General features: G+C 38.3%; 1 long non-coding RNA gene across 1 annotated transcript; it reads right to left on the reverse strand.

Moving 5' to 3' along the window:
* Positions 1-1,916: 1,916 nt before the first annotated feature.
* On the reverse strand, positions 1,917-3,435 carry LOC132642486 (uncharacterized). Its single transcript, XR_009583194.1, has 3 exons — positions 3,342-3,435; positions 3,056-3,177; positions 1,917-2,958 (listed from the first exon to the last, which is right to left on the reverse strand). It is a non-coding gene; the product is annotated as an uncharacterized LOC132642486 (long non-coding RNA).
* Positions 3,436-7,062: the final 3,627 nt, after the last annotated feature.

Raw genomic sequence — 7,062 nt, forward strand, 5'->3', positions numbered from 1 at the left:
TCTGTAAGGGACACGGGTCCAAGAGATATGTGCACATACATACATATATTCACTATCAAACTATGCCCATATATACAAGCCGACAAGGCTGTCAAAATGATATAACAAAATGTGAACCGAAGAGGTCATAGGACATCTAACTATACACCTCTGTCTACAAGCCTCTACACGGAGTACATAACATCATAAGGATGGGACAGGACCCCGCCATGCCCATATATACACAAAAGAATAGTACCAACTGAACTGCAACTCCGGGACAAGTGGAGCGATCCTGTACGATTTCTGATGAAGCAGCCTAGGGGCCTGGTCCATTTCCCTGTCTACCTGCAGGCATGAATGCAACGTCCACAAACAAAAGGGCATCAGTACGAATAATGGACCAAGTATGTAAGGCATGAGTAACAACATAATAAAAGTATAAGATAAAGAAAATTAACCTGTACCTCTGAATGCCCCTTAAGGCAGATGTCATGCATGCTTGGCTTTTAAAATAAACATTTTCATACATACATATATATTACTATACCTGGCCATTTAGGCTCAGTGTTATCATAATAGCATCATCATCCTGCGTTTGGGGTAACATCATAACCTGCCCACTGCAGTGGTGTGCACATCTACGTGCCTGCCCGACAGACTATAGCGCGGCTCAGTGTGAGAAAATATATACATATATATAAAGCATGCATGAGAGCCCAAATAAAAGCTATAACTCTATCGGAGTGACGTAAGGTCGGTAAACCTCCGATTGTCACTATGAAACTATCATCATGAACATATCTCACCTTGAAAGAACAATAATCATAAGATGAGATCAATATTAATAAACAAGATCAATAATCAATAATCATGAGACGAAGATCAAAAATATTATAAGGGAATCAAGAACATAAGCTTCTAGCATTTCTAGGAATGGAGTCAATATTGATATCATTCGTATGGGTTGTATCAATGAGATCATGCCATAAGAAAGAGAGGGATAGCCTTACATACCTTATTGTCTCCTTAACTACTTAACGCTTATCTTCCCAAGCTTGTAAATATACATTCAAGATATTCATACTAGAGTTAAGCCTTGAAAACTCTCATGAGGTCAAACTAGAGTAATTAGTGAGCTAGCGAAAATTAGGCAGCATTTCTCCCTATTTCATCTACTTCCACCAAATTCCAAAACAATCCCAAACAAAAAAAACAACATCAAAAATACCATATTCAAGAAACTATATTCAAATTAAACTAAATTCAATCAAAAATCCTCTTCCGAAACCAACCCATAGCCATCAACTTCAACTTAATACCTTATGACTTCTCTACTATGATTCTCTTCTTTCTAAGACTTGCTAAACCTTCAAGCTAACTCAATCATAAGAAATAAGATGAAGAACATACCTTATACTAGAATAAATTCACCTCCCTCAACTTCTTCCAAGACCAAATTCATCACAACATTAAGTAGAAGCAAGAACAATCATTTTCCATGAATTAGCTTGGGGTTTTTGGAGTTTGATCTTCTTTTGCGATGGTGTGGAATGTTTTGGAATGATGGAGAACCTTCAAAAACACTCTTATAATGTGGAGAGAGAAGTGTGGAAAGTGTATATGAAAAATGGGACCTTTTGGAGCTTAAAAAGGGTTTAAAACCGCCCCACCGCTTCATGTTGTGGTGTAGATGCAGCCTAGCAAGTTGGACTTGCAGCTGCATACTCCCACAACAATATGGGGTGGTTCTGGGCAGTAAGGTCTCTCAAAAATGGGAGTTTACGTCCAGTATGCTGCGTAGCAAGCTCAGTATGCGGCCGCAAACTGCCCAAAATCCCCACTTTTCACGAAAATGTGTTCTTTCCGATTCGTTTGACCTCAAATCCTTATGATACCTCCTTAAGACTTATGTAACCTCTCATAACCCATCTAAGAAGCCCTATAACTCCCTATCGAGATAATGCTAATCAATTTATAGCACAAGCGATGCAAAACCTTCCAAAAACATGACACCAATTCTAGTCTTCAACGAGCTTGCTTCGGTCGATTCATTTAACTCCAAAACCTTAAGGTACACACTTAAAATTGTTAGATATCTTTCTTAACTTTGAAAGGGCTTCATGTCCACTTTGGGATTATGTTAGTTTGCTTATAATGCAAACAACGCGAAATTTTCCAAGGTGTAACAAGTACTTTACTACTAATCGTGCCTTATACCTTGCATCTTCAACCTCGGGAATTCCATCCTTTTTTTTTTGAAGACCCATTTGCAACCACTAATTCTCTTTTCTGATGGTAGCTTCACAAGAGACCAAGTACCATTCTTGTGGAGAGATTCAATTTCTTCATTCATTGCAATCAATCACTACTTGGCTGGATCAGCACAAAATACAACTTCTGAATATTTTGATGGTTCTTCAGTTTCGTCAGTTTCCTGTGCAACTAAAAAAAGCAAAATGCAACATAATTTTCATATCTTTCTGGTTTTTCGAATTTGTCTCCTTGGCCTATGTGTAAAAATGGAATACTCATTTCGTTAAACTTTTGGCTCAACTTCTGGAGCATTAGCTTCTGGCTCAACTTCAGGAGTTTCAACTATATTTTCTTCCACAGTTGATGAGTTTGGCTCAGAAGGAATGTCAAGTTCAACCTCCACCGGCTCATGTATACCTGCTCTTCACAAGACCTAGAAGACTCTTTTTGGGATGTAACATAGATGATTCATTAAAGGTTACATCTCTGCTAATTATAAATTTTGGTGACTTGGGATCACAATACCGGAGTCTGTATCCATTCACCCCTAGATGCATATCCAAGGAAAATGCCTTTTTTATTTGCCTGCATATATGCGGGATATCCAAAAAAATTTAAATCAGAATAATTAGCAGAAGTACCTTATCACAATTTCTCCAGAGTCTTAAAGTTCAAAGGTGAAGAAGGAACTCGGTTGATAATATAACAAGTTATAGAGATAGCCTGTACCAAGAAGGAGTTTGTCAACCCGACATTTGAAATCATGCAACGAGCTCTTTCCAGAAGAGATGGAGAGCACATAAATGTCTAAAATACTGACCGAAATAGACAAGAGAGAGACAGTTCTTCGAGCTGCGGTTCGGAACAATGCTCACCCTAGAAACTCGAATATGATGCCTCAAAATCACTCATGAGGGCCTGACGTGGATCTTATAATGAACTCTGCACTCAGAAAAGAGTACAACAAGGTGGTATAAGTACAAATACTATCTACTAGTAGGTATCATAAGACAACAACAATTAGTTTACATATATGAAGAAAGAAATCGACAAGTAGACACGTAAGCAGTCAAATGCAGTCACTGAGCATATTCAAGAAAACTTACAGTAATAGGAACCCCAATAGATCTCAGTAACCTCATCATAGCCTAGGAGAAAATCTCTAATCCTTGAGTCCATCAAATCTCTAAGTAAACACCTTACAAGCAAGCATCAACTCAATGAATAACCAACCAAGAAATCGATGCGGAAACACACCATGCAATGATATAAATGAAAATAATAGAGTCAATGATATGAGTGGATGTAAAATAATACATGTGCGATGCAATGCAATGCACTAGCCAATTGTCTCATACTGTAAACACATGCTACGGACGAAAACCCTCCACGTCACGATAGTCATGACTCATGGGGGACCAGCGAAGTCCATGTACTAGTCACTCCGCACACAGCCCCAAAGGTGACTTCCAATATACGAGCCACTCCGCACACAACCCCGAGGTGACTTCCACAATAACTGCACACAACCCAGAGGTGACTTTCATCTTTCACGTTCTAATCATACGTTTCCATAATCTTTTTCCATCAATTTTTCCATTGGAACCACATCACATTATCTCATGAGAAATGCATGATGAAATGCATGCATGAATGTCGAATTCAACAATAATCATAAGGGTGAATAACCATAACAACATCCATAAATCAACTACCAATACACACTTGTCCCCAAATTCGTGCAATGTCGCGTCCGGAACAATTTCCCTTCGAACCAGATAGATATCATCAAATAATATATGCATGAGATGCCATATGAAATATACATGTTCCAAACACCAAAATAAGAAGCCTAGGATATTTCACTTCCTCACTTATCATCATTAGTATCAAGTCATAGTTCAAAACAATGTATTAGATGAAATAAGAATGCATGTCGTACAAGATAACCTCATTGACATTAAATCATAATCAGGATCCCACTCGTGTCTTATCATAAGTACACATCACAATTCCAACCTAAATCATTATCCTTTCTCTTTTCCGGTGATAAGTGACATAATAAGAGAGAGATGAATGCATCGCAAAACACGACATAGTAAATAGGGTGACAAGACCAACATATCAAATATGACGACAAGCCCAATTACGATAATAAGGTAACAAGCCCACACAGTCAACAACAATACAAACCTAAAAGTATCCATCCAACTTTATACCCAAAGGCCTAACATGATTTCCCGTCAATAACTAACTCCTACATATACTTCATTAATTGAATGTCTAACCGAAATGTAATCCATAACCTACCTCGATGCCAAGCTGGTGCCACAAACTGTCACATTTGAGCCTTACCTTTTCGAAAAGCCTCCGAATACCCAAAGTCTAGTCAACATCGAAGTCTAAGTTAGAAAACAAGTCTAACGATACCCATATTTTAATAAACTTTTTTAAATCGAAAATCAAACTTTAAGAGAGGAAATTGTACCTATAAGGGAAAAACGGATATTTCAAGATTGGAAATGGTAACCCAACGTTCTAGAAAATCAATACTACTCCCCAATTTCTAATTAGACTCAATTAGTCATCAATTTCATCGTTTAAAAGAAATCCCAATTTAGGCATAAATCCTAGTTTTCCACAATAATTTCTTTGATCCAAATTAGAGATTTAAGCTTATTATCCACTAATGCACAAGATTCCATGATCAGAATAGCAAGATTCATTTAAATAAACTCATATTCACAGCTTAGAATTTAAATATCCACAATAAGGTTGAAAACCCATCTTCCCGAACTAATCCTATTCATTTCACCATAGATTCCAACTTAGAAAGTAATTAAACATAAATCAAGGTGAAGGGAACTTACTCAAAGATGATACAACTCCCAAATGCTCTCAGATCACACTTAGAACTCTTGGGGTTTTAATTTTGGGAATGGGGAAGAAGCGGTTCGAAAAGGGAAATAAATACTTTCAGATCCAGTGTACCTGCTCCCGCGGTAAAATGTCCGCTGACGTGACCCCATTTCGGTGGATAACTATCCGCTGAGGCAGACTTCTTTAAAATACTCAATACTCGCATTTGCGGGCCAAGTCACGCTGAGGCGGACCCTCAGAGGCACAAGGTTGCTCGCTAAGGCAAGACACCAGAAGCCAGGAAAAATCTGGTGTTACCAAGTTTGTCACGACCTAATTTCAAAAAGTCGTGCAGGCACCTACCTTTCCCACCTCAATAGGCGAACCCTTAGCTCAACATTCACAAACAATACAAAATAGCGGAAGAAGTAAAATAGCGAAAGTCTCATAATTATAATATAAATGAGAAAATGCGGAAGTAAATGAAATCCGCCCCAGTATCTAATCTGGTCATACAAGAGCATCTAACTAAAATCTACGAGTCTGGAATATCAATAATACATCAAGTATAAATATGTCTCGGAATAGGAAATAAGACATAATTAAAAAGAATCTTCAAGGTGGCGAACATCTCGTGCTCACCTTATAGACTCGAAGCAAATCTCGGAGCGACTTTCAACCACGAGAAACAGAAGTAGATCCAACCTAGAATTCTGCATTCATAAAAGAATTCAGCAAGTGTAGGTCAGTACAAAACCACAATATTGGTAGGTATCATCGGCCGACTAAGTATAACTAACATAATTCAGACAATAAAGTAAGATAAGCATATAAATCAACAAATATAAGTCAACCACAAACAAAATCAAGTACACGTCATCACCTAGGTGGAAGCCTCTAAAAACCCAAGTATGTCAAGTCTCAATATATCCAATCCAAAACAAAACAACACAAGTAAATCACCAGATCATCACAATATAAGCCATAATGCAATGCAATGCAATGCAATGATGTATGAATGCAAATGCAATGTTGTGTACACATGTACTCCGGACAGAACACCTCCAAGTCTCGGTAGCACAACTCAAGCTGACTCGCGAAGTCTAAGTGCTACTCATCCCGGATATTTGCCCAACAGACAGACGAGACTCCGGATCTTTGCCCACAGAGGGTTTTCACCAGCACCACCCTGGGGGACCCGCGGATTCCATGCACTCACTCAATCCACGATTTCGGGACAAACATCGGATATCAGACTCTCACATCACTCTCATCCAAAACCGAGCCCAGCTCATCACAGTGTTTCATCAAGTATCAAAAATGTATCAACTGTATATCATGAAGGATGAGAATGCATGCAATATATATGTCTACATCAATAATCGAATGATTATCACAAGTACCAAACACGGGTACACCAATAATATCATGAAAGACTACACAAGTCATATTGAACTCCATCCCCGTATCAACATCAACCAGTAAGATACTACAATATCACAATCAGGATGGAACAACAGTTCCCAATATCTACTAACAAAACGTGGCATCAAGCCAACATATTAGAACAATCAAGTCACAACACAACGGGATGGCTAGCCCCAATCACACAACAGGGCCTAACCTAAGGAAATATCCAACCAAACTTCATACCCGAAGATTTACATGTTGTCTTCGATAATATCATCTAAATATATGCTTCTCTACACGAAGTCGCACCAAGGGTAAGCCATAACCTACCTGGATGGCCGAACAACAATACACTAACAATCACTCCTTAGCCTTGCCCTTCTGCTAACCCTCAAGGTCAAGAAAGTCTAGGCTTATTTGAAATCTATATTAGAAATCATGAAGATCGATATCTATATTGTTATCATTCAAATTAAGTCAAAACCAAAGCTAGAATTTGGGGAAACGGGGCCCACAATGTCAAAACGGGAAATTCGGGAGTAAAATATCCAATTAAAC

Source organism: Lycium barbarum, chromosome 5, assembly GCF_019175385.1.
Source record: "Lycium barbarum isolate Lr01 chromosome 5, ASM1917538v2, whole genome shotgun sequence".
Classification (NCBI taxonomy): domain Eukaryota; kingdom Viridiplantae; phylum Streptophyta; class Magnoliopsida; order Solanales; family Solanaceae; genus Lycium; species Lycium barbarum.